Source organism: Temnothorax longispinosus, chromosome 1 (genome assembly GCF_030848805.1).
Source record: "Temnothorax longispinosus isolate EJ_2023e chromosome 1, Tlon_JGU_v1, whole genome shotgun sequence".
NCBI lineage: Eukaryota > Metazoa > Arthropoda > Insecta > Hymenoptera > Formicidae > Temnothorax > Temnothorax longispinosus.
Window position 1 is genome coordinate 28,259,074 of NC_092358.1, and position 14,467 is coordinate 28,273,540.

At 34.2% G+C, this 14,467-nt stretch overlaps 1 protein-coding gene across 1 annotated transcript in view; it reads left to right on the forward strand.

The window, feature by feature from the left end:
• The first annotated feature begins 1,849 nt into the window (after positions 1–1,849).
• Positions 1,850–14,467, forward strand: part of LOC139823170 (uncharacterized) — a 37,475-nt gene continuing 24,857 nt past the window's right edge. Inside the window, exon 1 of the mRNA XM_071795562.1 lies at positions 1,850–2,786. The gene's annotated coding sequence lies outside the window, so the exon portion shown is untranslated. The remainder of the gene's footprint in view (positions 2,787–14,467) is intronic.

Genomic DNA, 14,467 nt, shown 5'->3' on the forward strand with positions numbered 1-14,467 from the left:
TTAGAATTCTCATTTGCAATTATTATATTTGTGCAATATATTAATAAGCTAATAACTAAAATTGTGTGATTGAATTATAAATTAGAATTTATTTTCTGAATGAAGTAACACAATAATTTAACAATATAAATGTAGAATAACAAATATTAAATATAAATGTCTACTATAAACGTAACAAGTATGCAAAAATTTATCGTCATTTATTTTTTTGCATTTTGTGGCGCGCTATTACTCGTTGAACAAAAAATTAATAAATTAATTTTTATCGCTATCTTTTTATCGATGATTTTTATCACTTTAATTTGTAAACATACATATAATTTATAAATATACATTGTATCGCGAGAGTCTGTCACACGTTTCCTATTAAGTTTACACATTTTCTGTTTTTTCAGATGTCGATAAAGACATTACATACATTACACATTTTCTATTTTACGAATGGCGAGTAATATAGAACATCTATTTTTAATTGAATTAATTTACTCGACTGTTGATACATTTTTACGTTTTTACTTTTTATGCATTATTTTATTGTTATAAAAAAAATTCCTACATTTATAGATGTGTATTGTTAAATTAGTCAAAGTTTTATATACATAATGCAGCTTTTTTCTCTTAAAGAACTTAAAGATTGTAAAAAAATGTTCTTCTGCATTAATTCACGCAGAATTAAATTTACAATATTATAATTATATAATTATAGTAAGAATTCATAAAAAATACAAGAAATGGCTGCGTCTAATTTTTAAAATGTAAGAATTCAATCTAAATTTTGTCAGATAGATAAAAGAAGAAAGACACAATAATGCTATATCTTTTAGTAAACCTATACAATTTTTGGATAGCAATTTGAATAATTAATTGAACAATTAAAACCTAATAGAGAGAGATAACGTTCAGATAGATTTACTATTAAAGTTTTCGATCCACATGAAAAATATAAAACGATGCGAAAGAGTGTAACGTTGGGATTAAAGAAGGATAGAAATGCATGCAGCTTAAAATGCCTATCTCAAAGGAGTTACAGGTGGTTGAACGACAAGAAAGACACGAGAAAAAGAAACCACGAGCACATCGCCTTAAAGTGAAGGAAAAGGAACGCAAGTAAAGGAAATCTATAGTAAGATGGGCACAGTTCGATAGTGCAATCGGATTAATGTGCAAATAATACAGATTGAATTCAAACTGGATAATGTGGACAAGAATATACGTATATAAATTAAATATATAAAATAAATGTGAGTAAATATGTAAAAAAAAAATTCAACGGAGGAGAATTTTATTGCACTTATATTGATAATTAATTTTGCAATAAAAAAATGTATAAAATAACAGCAATATTAAAATAATATAATAAAGAAACTAATTGCGTTATAATTAATATATAATTTTTAATTTTTAATAATTTTTTATAAATAACATTTGAAAAATTTGCATTAAATTAAAAAAAAAGCAGTTAAGAGAGAAAAGAAAAGAGAGACAGCTAGATATAGATAGACACTAATATACTTCGAACATACTACTCAAATAAAAAGGTATATTATGTTTTTATTTATTAGTACTGTGTATAGAAAATGTATCAATTTTACGTTAATAAAATATTGTTTATTTTATAAAAGTACATCTTTTACAATTACATGCACAAGAGAAAAGTTACAAACTACAAAAACACATGATTTGGTAGAGGTTTTATAAAATGCTGTGTTTTGATATTTTGGGACTATATTTATTTGTCGACACAAGAAAATTATTTTCTTTATGCAGTTTCATCTTATTCGCCACGATAATATCTAATAAATTGCTTTTTAACGCACATTTACATCTGACATTTATTACATGACAGTTCTCTCTGACAGTAGTTGTATAAATGTAAATTGTAATACATAAATACCGAGAAGAGAATACCTCTCAAATATTTATAGGAGATAAAAGAAGACGTTATCGACACAAGAAAATGCTATTGACAAACATGTGGAATGAGATAAAGAGAGAAATAAATGCCACGCGGTAAATATCAAATCAAATACGTAAATCTAGTCTCCATCAACAACAATTCGTACTTATTATTTTTTTTTTTTTATTGCTAATATGCCGTGTGAAGCACGAAAATGTGTAAAAATCTTCCGGCGGGTTAAGAATCTGGAGAGCTTTTATGCTGTGCGCCACCGGGCACCGGCCTGACCGGTCCCCGCACCGCACCGCACCACACCCGATATATCGCTGCGCTGGCGTGGCACAATCCTCCCTCCTCCCCCACGACCCACGAAGGCACGAAGCAGATCCGAATCCAAAGGGTAGTTTCTCCGTGGGGTAGCGCTCGTGGCGGGTGGCGCCGCTCTTCAATGTTCACGGTAAAGGTAAGGGTGGCTCTAGGGTGGCAGGCAAGCCCCGATTCCAGTGGATTCCAGGCCTCGGTTAGTCGTGCGAGGTGCGAGGGTCGCGCAAGCTCGTAAGCTCGTCGTCACCGTGCTCGTGCTCGTTGACGCCGCCGTCGCCGCCGCCGCCTCAACCAGCCTCGACGAGCAGCTGTCAACGAAATTGCTGCCCAATTATAATATCTTGTCCATCCAATAACCATTCGACCGATTTGAGATTGGTATAGGGATTCGGAACGAGAGGAACGAGAAGAACGAGAAAGAAAAGCGGCGGAAGACGACGATGCCAAAAAACGAGCGAAACACGCAGTCGGATGCTTGGTACGCGAGATAGTGGAGAACACTCGACGGATAACAGTGGCGATAGTGACCAGTGATTTCGGCACGATTAGCAGCTTAATTGATCAGGTGCGGTATCCTGCTGATTCGCTGACTGCGCCGCGCGCGCGTCCCCCGTCCGCCCACCAATACCCTCTTCTCTCACCCCCGCAAACGCTCACGGCTCACGACTTACGGCTCACGGTACACGGTACACACGGTGCTGCTTCTCTATTTTCCCTACACTGCCACTACTACCCTCTTGCCTATTCCGCTGCATGTTCGTTCGTAGTGCTCGTACACTTGTACCGCAGTGTCGGTTGATTAATGATATAGACGGCTAATTAAGAAACTTAGCACGTAGCGGAGAGGATCAGCCATCAGGGGATAACGCGACTTGGACCAATACAGCAAATAAGGCAAATATCCTGTCGCATCGATAACTAATCCGGCAATGTTTTCGACTGATTATTCATGTATGTCGTTTGCTTAGCACTTGACGGAGCAATCGAGCTATCGAGGATAAAGATATAAATAGATGTTCCAGAAGTGAATTGGCAGAATCTTGTCTTGATGGAAAGACTGCGAGAGACGAAAATCAGTTCGCGCTTTGTTTATTCATGAAAGCTCTCTTGAGAAGACGCGAGCTTTTCGCGATTCATTTTAAATACATAAAATTAAAGATAATATTTGACTGGTTATAATTAAATACTTTTTAAATATAATTTTACGAGACTCACGCGACTTATCACTTTTTGCTGGCGTTTACCCCCCTCCCCCCCCCTCTCTCTCTCTCTACTTTCGCATATAGTTTTATTTCTATATATATCGGCGCCCCTCAAAATTCCCCTCATCACGATCAATGAACTTGGAAGCCGAGCCGAAAGATAAGCACACATCGCGCGAAATAGTCGAGTTTATGGCTCGTCCAATGTGTGGATCGGATCGATTTATGGAAAAAAAAACGTACATAAAAATCTTCGCTCGCGCTAACCAGAGCGTATGTATATACGACGCAGTCAGTTTGTCTTTTTCTCTTTTTTTCCCCTTTTTTTTAGTTCCGATACATAACCTTTCACACCTTTTTGCGACGTATGGCCGCATACTTTTAGCGAATTATGCCGGTATGGGCGGTGTGTCGACATTTCGATTCAACAGCCAAGAACTTTACTTTTTCTGCCGTAATGCGGATGAGAGTCCTTTCGCTTTTTGTACTTTCTCAATTATTCTATGCGGCCGTCTTCATAAATTCCGGCTAATTATACGCGTACAGCGTAATGCTCTTTCACGATGAATGACCGCCAGGCCGAGCGATTCCGTCCACCTCGTTTTAACCACCCTCGTATTTCAAATTTCAGCCACTGAATACGTAATATGGTTCATTTGAATCGGGCAATTTTAAGTACGTGTTGCATTTACATGTAAATTGATCTCTACCCATCTGAATTAACTCTGATCAACCTATAAGTCATGTTTGCTATGACCTGATCTTATAAATATTAGTTGAAATTAATTGAGGATATAGCTATTCATTCTTTTAATTAGAGCTTATCAAACCTCAAGATTACTTTTAATTAAGTTTTGTACATGATATGATTGTTAGGAAGAAAATTAGAAAACAATGCATGCGTATATAGCAATATTTTACAAGAAATATACATATTTACGAGCACAATGGTACATTTTTGTAAAGTTATATAAAGTGAAAGATAAAGGAAAGCGCGAATATAAGTAATAAATTATTTACTTAAGACTTAAGCACAGTTTGCAATCAGTTTGCTGTCCGATCAAAATGTCTATCTCTTCTTAAAAGAAGTAACGCAAAGTATAATAAATACTTAGCGAGCTTTGTGGTCAGATCGATATATCTTAGCAGTGTATAATTCAACGGCATAATTAAACAAATTTCTTTAATGTAGTGTAAACATAATTAAAATTAACACAACGTAAAAGTTAACGTAAAAATTAAATTAATCACGAAACTCGTATAATTTTCAATCCGCATTTGAACTGGATATTCCGTTACGACGTTTTGTTTGTTAACGATGATTTAAGAGTTACACGGGCATGAGTACGTTTCGAGTATGTAGTGTCAAGTCTCGTCGCGATATCCAATTTCAATGCGGAACAATTATCGTGGGAGTGTGTTTTCGATATATCCGTTAGATCTCAAACGCCATCGAATTTATTTGCAAAGCCGATTTCAGTATTCCAAAAAATCGCGTTTTTTTTTTATTTCACGCGTCTGTCTCGAACACGCGTGTGTCGAGCAGATCGACGAATGTTCAAGCTGGAGGGTTGTTTGTGCTCTACAATCTATACCTCGTCATCATGAGTGCTTTAGCTTTACTGTCGAGAGACGTGACCTAAATGATTTTAAAAGTGAGAAAAATAAATATAATCGATGCGTAGAATTCCCTTATGCGTATAGAGAACGCATACAATATACAATGCTCTTGCATTCAAATTTACTGGTGTAAAAATAAGATTTTAAGAAGTCAGACGAGTATTAATTCCGCAGAATAAAATTCCTAATCTTTAAAAGGGGAATATTTGAAAAACAAAGTATAAAAGTATAAAATGAATAAAAAGACTTAAAAATATATGCATTTAAAAAGCGATTGTAACTTAATTCATTTTTAAAAAGTCGAAAATTTTTAATTTTATGAAATTAAATCGTTTATCATACATTTTTCTTAATCTAGATCTTCTTAATCCTCCAGAATCATTTAGCGGATTTATAAATCTTTTTATCTATTTGTAAATTATAGATTTACTCACGTAATAAACTCCGCATGCTTTTACTCATTTGTAATGGAAAATCAATGTCAACCATCTACAAGCTTGTTTATATCTTTTTATTTGTATGTGAAACTGACAATAGAAGAGAAATATAATGGCATCGCCATTATATTGTGTACCATATCTTATTTTTAATGAAATACTGATAGAAACAAACACACATTTCGCAATGAAGACTGAAAATATTCCGTAAATGGCCGATAACTGCACAGTTTATCCCGAGTTTACCCATTAAACAAGATGTTCTCTTTTAAGCGATTTACACAAGTTTCCTTTATAACAACAACGTGAGGAAGCGACCGAGATATAGCTTAATAAATGTTCAAATTCGATCGCTGACGAGTTACCTCTTTCATGAAAAATTCAACGCCGGGCGCAACATCGAGGAGGAAGATGGATCTTCTATTTATCTTATTTGTAATTTATCGGCGACATATTATCATGTAACGCAGTTAAACAAAGTTTAACGAGTTTTACTTTGACACATTGACATACGCGAGACTTTGTAAAAATGACGTCTCTTTTACCTAACGGTCGCTTCGCTGCGAGCACAAGCTTACTCGGTGCGCGAGTCACTTTTATGTCGTACTAATTAATGAATATAATCACTTAATGCGTCGACGAGAGAAAACGAGAGATCTAGACCGAAAGACTGAAATGACATTGAGCAATAAGAAGGTAAAATGAATCACATAATATCCAGGCGTAAGCTGCAACACAGACAAAAATCGTGGAAAATATTTGTAAAACTAAATTCTAAAAAGACATTTTTAGCAAATATAATGTTGTTACTAACTTTAGCAAACGATATTTCTTTAGTTTCTATTAATTGACAATAAGTACCGGTTGGTATGCAAACAAAAACAGTATTCGGGGACACATCCCAAGTTTGTTTTTATCACACAAAAAAACTAAAAAACAATAGGAAAGCTGGCGCTTGAGAGACATGACGAAAGTACCTGCCTCACGTCGGAAAACAATTTACCAAAAGTCGAAGACGAAAGTAGAGGGACTTTTCGTGAACGTGACGGTTTTATCGGAAAACTTTTCGGTAATATGGCAATTTGCCTGTAATTTTATGACGTTACGTGCGGGAAATCGCGGAAGGCTGTAACGCAGAAGCGGCTGTCTATCTACAAGGTTACACGCGTCCCATTAATGCGTTTCATCGCAAAAAAACATGCGCTAAACGTGATGCTCCTGCTGCGACGTAATACGAAAACACGGCGAGGATTTATTATAAGTATCAACGCGAGAAAATCAAGTCGACATTCTTATCAAAGTTGCCGCAATACATACACGCGCCTTGAAAGATGCCTCAGTGAAATAAAATACTTACAAGGAAATTTTTGACATATTTGCAGATTATAATTGATTTTAAATATAACTGAAAATTGAATTCTATACCTGAAAATTGAATACATGGCATATATATGGAATGTTTTTGAATTTTGATGAAAAATAGATAGAACAAAGAGAGTATTTCAATTTGCACAACGTTGATTTTAAATGATCGATTCTTTGATGAATTTGAAGTAAATTTTTTTTTAACAAAAATGTTGAAGCTAATAAATCTCGAGTTATGTAACGATTGAAAATAAAAGACTTTTAACGATGTATTATTTATAGAGAAGTAAACATAATCATATCAAACGATATTCTTTTTTATAATCCTAGATAAATTTTAATTTAATAGAATTATAGAAATTTAATTATAGAGATACGTAGGTAATGCACAAAATTAGGAAATTGATGTACTTAAATGATAAAATAATTCTTCTCAATATTGATTGGCTAAGATGAGATGCTCTATATTCAGAATAACCGTTGTTAAAATTGAACTTGCGAGTTGTTGAACGCTATATATCTACACTTATTTTCGTCCACGTTACTGTTTTAATCTCTTCTTATGTTGGATTATGTGGAATTTCGATTTAAGCTATTTACTATACGCAGCTATTTACTCTTGTCGCCGATTGTTTGTCCAAGAAAACGCAAACGTAAATGTAATACAAAGCTATAAGTCGATATTGTTATAAGCCGTCTGTCGCACAATAAAAGCTCGTTCGCGCTGCAAAGCTGCGCCAAGAGTTCAAAGTACATCAAAATATCCTCTTTTGTGCCGTCAAGAAGTCCCCTGTGCTTGTTCAGCGTGCAGTTGTAAGACCGGCTCGTACGATGTGTGATCGGAGAACTTTATTAGTTTCTCTTTCAGACGTGTTCGAGCAAGGTTTCTTACAGAAAATACCCAACAACTAATCGTAAATATGAATAGCGCAACATATTTTCCGCTAAACATGCACATACGTCACTTTTGTATAGCAAGTTCTTCAATTACGATCTTATAAAATTCAATGAAGTAAAAGGAAACATAATCCGTTCAAGATTTAACTTTTTAAATTATTAGTTTATACTCCGTATAAGAGAAAGATTTTATAAATATAATCATAAGATATACCCTCTGTTATGTTTCGCTCTGTCATCTAGTTGGTTCTGTAATTTTTTAGATTTTTTATTTTTATTTATACATTTTTATATTTCTTTCATATTATTATTGTTTATTATAAAATTTATTAGAATTTTATTTTGATTGCAATATACTTTTGACGTTAGAACCTTATTTCTCTTACTTTCTTACTAGCACGTAATAATGCACATACTTGGCGCGTATATACGTCAAAGGTCGGTCGAAATTGGACGACGCTCAATGGCAATTATGAGATGCTAGATCTATCGGAATATATGTTCCGCATGGTAAGATCTTAGAAATTAGATATATCTATAGTTATAATCGCGCGACGCTGCTTGCCAATAATGCATCCGATAATCGAAGGTAAATATTCATGCCTTAGGTTAGACAAAGCTTTGACTTAGAGATACTGCGACAATGCTGAGGAAATAATTACTAATTACTGTTTGTATGGCGTTGTAACTACATAATTTTCGCGATTTAATAATTTTTGAAAGGAGATAAACAATCAAAAGTTGGATTCTCATAAATTTGAGTATTCGACAAGTGGTCTAATAGTCCTATTGAGTAGTCCTAGGCGATGAAACGCTTCTGTCAGTGGTTCGTGTTATCGATTGACGTGTTGACGATTGCAGTATATGCATGTATATCATAATACGTGGAAAACCTCAACTCGCTACTTTCATAGATATGTCCATCGTATACATTGCAACTACATCGTAATAAATAAAATTTGAACATCCGGTAATGAAGAAGTCATTGCGCTACCGCGATATAAGTATGTAAACTTCTATACTTTCGGTGCCCACGTGTCGCATTCGGACAATTCCGCCATTATTTACTCGGCAAGCCGTCGATCGCACGCCGGCTACCTATTTGCCTCTTTGTTACTGTACTGCAACATTTCATTTCGCCGAGATATCGGCATGCGTCCCATCGCTCGGAGGAAATACCGCTATTGTTCACGCTATTGCAAATCTATAGGAACGGTATAATAACGTTATCTCTGTACTGTACTGTACTGTACCCAATCTCAGGCGCAGGCTTCGCGACGCAGCTTCGCGGCCCGAATGCATTGTTCGCGGGTAGTTTTGCATGACGGACCAAAAGCGAATGCAAGAATTCAGTGCGATACATCGAGCCATTCGACCGATCACTTTGTGTGTTCTTGTGTGGCCTGTAACTTCACAAAGAACTTCCACCCGTGGTTGACTCTTGAATCTGGAAGGGATCCCTTGTCGCGCCGCGCCCGGTGTGATGGCAGGAAATGGAAATTTATAGCTTTTTTTATTTGGCAAAAAATAGACTGTTGCTTACTGGACCGTATACTAGAAAATACAATGTAGCATGGGGCAGAGATTTAGGGCACCGAAATGTAATTCTGCTTCTTTTAGTTTCTCCTTTATCTAACCATTTAAATTTAAGAAACTCGTATAATTTGTCACTTATGTACGTAATTCGTAACATTCATAAATGTCGTTGCATTATCTCGTGTCAATTAAAAAAAAAAAAAAAGAAAATCGTGACAGAGTGACAGAGTGCAACGGACGATAACGACTGAATAACAACTGCAAACCACACGCAATTGTAATTTACACGCGAAACCTGCACACGCGTTAAGTGAGTTTATATAGAGACGAGCATACTGTCGAGAGGATTTCAGGATTGGCTGCAACGACGAGATAATGTAGTCATTCTTGCCACTGCAATCATACTGTGACTGTGCATAGCGTGTCTATATAATATCTATGGCAGCTAATACATCATTTTGCGTGAACAAAGACCAATATATGCAAAATCTGAAAATTCGAAATCTTCTACAAATTGACAAATTATTGGTTAAAATTTTTTATTAAAGACTTTTTTTAGCTATCAATCTAGATGTCAGATTAGCTATGAATAAGAAAGGAAAGTTTTGTTGTTAATAAAATTCAAATGTCGATTGATTGCATTTCAAAATAGAGCTAAATCTTGCGAGATCTGTTCCGTTTCGCATATATACATTCACCGTGATATGACTTATTGTTAGCACTACGAACTGATGCCTGCACGCTTATTTCAGTTAATGTTTATTTCTGAATAAAATAAAAAAATTATTGCTGACAAATTTTGTGTCATCTAATACATAATATATCATACAGTTACATCTGTGGGAAGAATTTCTTTCAACACTTTTTTGCTGGAATAATATAAAAAGTTAACGTCAAAGTCTGTACATCAGTATAACCGTGGATCAGATTAGCCTTCTTTTCTTCTCTGGATTTTAATAAACGAGCTGTAATTTTCCATATTTTATTTTTGCTTATTTTATTAGGAAAGAAAAATACGGATCTTCTGACGTATACCTAACTTTTCTTAATTTACTTTAAAAGATTATAGCTGAGACGAAAGCATTAGACATGTCGGAAACGACCATAAAGTTTAATAAATTATGGATTAGTGATTATAGTACAGAGTACAGTACCTATCTTCTTTATAATACAGACAGGAAAAAAAGTCGAATTTAGCAAAGTGGAATGCTTACAATATATTCCTCGCGACTGAGAAATTCTTAAAACTTATTAGACGATGCGTATCTTTATATGATTGTTTCTTATAGTGGTGAATGAAAAAGGATGCGATAAAAAGTGACAGATTCAAAATAACAGAAAAATCGAACTGTCACAGAATAAGTATGACTCGTACATATACAAATTGAAGTTTGCTAATACCTATATATCAATACCTAGAATCCGTTATTATCGATACAAGTCGGTCGATAGACAGACGGACAGAATATAATCTTGAGATATTGAAAAAAGTGACATACGTAAATTGTAAAAGAACAATATGAAGGTTGAGTAAAAAAATTCTTACTTTTATTGCGGGCGAGAGCAATTACGCGCAGAGCGTGTTGCACATCTGCATCTGTGTCGCGTGCAAACACCTGCTCTTCCCGAAGAGAGCATCGTGTGTTCTATAATTTCCGTTTTACCGTGTAAAACGACATTTTATGCCGTGTAATTTTGTTGCTGACCCATTCGGTCAAGTTTAATGCGCGAAGTCGACCGGTTATATCGATATCGCTTATAGACAGCACGGGTTTAATTCTATCCGAGTCTGTCATGCGCGTCAGAAATGCGTGCAGATGCCGATTTAGACGGACAGTGTCCGGCTTTGAAGCATCCTCGTCCTCGATACTCGATTTCACGTCGCATCAACAACGATAGAACGTCGTATTGCGCCCGGTTTGATATCGCCACACGTTTCCGCTATACACAACGACGCTACTTTCGAATCGATGGACGTGCACAAATGCGACCGTACGGCGTACGGATGGATTATATGTATAATATATATGCTGGCTGTAGCCAGTGTAGCCTGTGTTTTTTTTTTTTTACATTTACGCCTTTCGGCAAATTTCGGCGCGCATATGTCGCATTTGTTTTACTTATATCTGAGTCCGATATTAATCGCAATTTTATATTTTGTTTCCCGTTGCAATGAAAGCTCGAGATTTCTCATATTCTATCATAATCAAGTAAATATTAAAATTATTGTTGGGCGGGACGTGCCGATCCCGCGCAAGCCCCAGAAATAAACGAAACGTATAAGTTCGGTTTCTTGCTACACCCTTCCCCTCGGGACCTAACAATTATAAATATATATATAGTTTATTTTTCAAGCATTTACATTTCTCTTTACTACCTATAGTATAATGACTGTTACATCGATAAAAATCGTTATAGCAATGCATCAAATGGGATTCGAAACGGAATCGCTTGTGAGGGAAGAGAGAGATTATAGGTACTCTGCAATTCTAACGTTAATACACAGCATACTGCAATCTGGCGAAAATGCACGAAACCTATTGTACTTGTCTATTCAGTGATCTTTGCATGGACTGTAAAGCTAGCGAAGAATATATTTGTTTTATACGGAAGACTTTATGTTGCAGCAGCTAAAATGGCCTTGAAATTTGATTGTGAGCGATTATTAACGTATCTTTCTGTAAAGCTATATCTAATTAATAAAATTTTAATTTTATACTATTTTTTTTATAATTATTTATATGATGTTGATTATAAAAAAATATAAGGAATATTATTAAGCTGGTTATTTGAGAAATAAAATCTAGCACATAATTTTTAGCGTTTTATATGTGAAAAAATTGACACAAGTTACTCACAAGGAAACCTCGCGAACTCGAAAATTCTGATTTATTAAAATAAAAGGAGTGGTTTCATCCCTTATGAGGAGTGGTTTCATCCCTTAAAACCGTTTTTGGGCAGCAACAAAAAATATCTAAAATTCATCTTTTTACTCCTCCTACATGTGTGGAAAGTTTAATTAAAATCAGAATTTTCGAGTTCGCGAAGTTAGATACTACTTACGAGATGCGAATTACGAGGGGGAGAATTGATTTTAATATTTTTAACCGATATCGATATAAATTTAATTCTGTGGCTAAAGCTAGAACGGAACGAAAATTGAAGAAACATTCGAAACAAAAGTATGTGACTAAAAAACTGTTATTTTAAAAAAATATAAAAAAATGTAATTGTTTATGGCTTATATCTTATAAAGTTAATTCAAACTAAAACGTTTTGTTTAATTACTCAAAAATATGATTATCTTTTTGCTCTTTTATGACTTTGAAATTTAAGTTAATCAAAATTTTAATTTTTAATCCCTGGTATTAATTATCGTTTGCCATATCGTTCACCATTTATATAGACGACCTAGGATTTTAACAGAATGCATTTTAGCACGATACAGTGTACGTTAAAATGCACTCACCCATAAATGGATTATTTAATTTTCCAAGCGAGAGTAGCTCAGAGTAATATGCACGCCTGCAGGAAATCGAATAAATAAAACTGTATAAAATGAATTTTGGAATGTCAGAGAGCATGGCATCTTTTTCTTTTTACGCGGCGTTTACATTTATGTATCGACAAATATTTAAATATAAATATATTAGAAAAACAAGTAAATTCAAATATTAAAAAAAACGATATGTATTGAATAACATTGGCTTGATTAATACGAAGAGATATGGTGTAAAGTTGACCGCAGTAGTAACTATACTACTTCTGGTCAGTTCCGGAAAATGAAAATATCCTCATTCTATTTTTCGGATATAGGATGAGGCTTAACATTTCTCCTCAATTTCGTCTCACCTCGTGTTTATGAAAAAATCGGGTGGGATACCTGGTCTGATACGCCCTATATATACATACCTATAATAATATATTTAACAAATATGCCCACTACGTAGTTCTCAATGTGTAAAGCAGATTTCTATATTCTAATAATGTAAATTGAAATTTTACAAATTCTAACCAGCGATACAATTTTTTTATATACATAAAATTTGAAGCTATTTTCCTCGTACTGTATAATGCATAGAATTGCAGGGAAGCTCTATTAGTTTGCTAGAAGTCCTTTTGATTTGAGCTTCCTTTTGTCTCTAGCAGGAAACTTGAAATTGAATCCGTTTCAGGACAAGTAACTTATCATATCTCGTAGGAGCACGCACTGAGCTTTTACGGTATTATCTTTGCACCTGCAATCAGTATTGTTCGAGATGAAAGTTAACTATGGACAATGACGCGTGCTGCGCATCAAATGACAATTATCAAACGATTGAATAAAACTTCGTCAATATCGATTTGTACCATGCACGTACGATTATCATTGTGTCTTACGCGGAATGGAAATAGTTGAGTTTTAGTGATTATTTGTAACCCAAACTATTATAGTCATTATCAGGTGTTTGACAATATAAAACAAATATAAAAAAAAAATGATATATTTAGTATAGAACAGAAAGTTAACATAAAATACCTTATAAAAATGAAAGCCAACATAAAATATGGAAAAGAAATGATTTATAAAAACTCATATTATTTTTAACGAGATTTAAACTATTATATTATAAAGTAGATTATACGCATTTGGAAATAGTAATATATTATTTTTAGGAACAATATTACAGAAAATTACCATTTACAAATCCTCAATATTAATTGTTGCTGAGAAAATTTTCATATTAATAAAATTATGAAAAGCTATATAATAAATCTATACAATAATTTACAAATTTTTTATAAGACTTTATAGCAAAATTCTATTAATTAATAATAATTTAAATTTTTTAAAATAATGCGCACAAGACTAGATTAATTTTTATATTTGCTAAATTCGATCGAGCAACAATTATTGTATTTACCGAGGTATTTACACTAACTTGTTGTTTACTTTGGAGATAACAACGGGTTATTCAACTGATTGTGAGTGTCCTACTTCAGTTTTCGTACAAATCACGCGGATAGTATAGAGCGAATGTAATCGATGTGAAGTAGTTACCTTTATGTGAGCTTATTGTCTTATTGATTCGCTTCGAAATCTATTTAGGTAGAATAAACGGCGCTAGACAATAGCTCACGTTCAACAAGTAACGAAGCTGAACGATTACTAGATCACTATTTAGCTATCAACCAAACTAACCATGCTA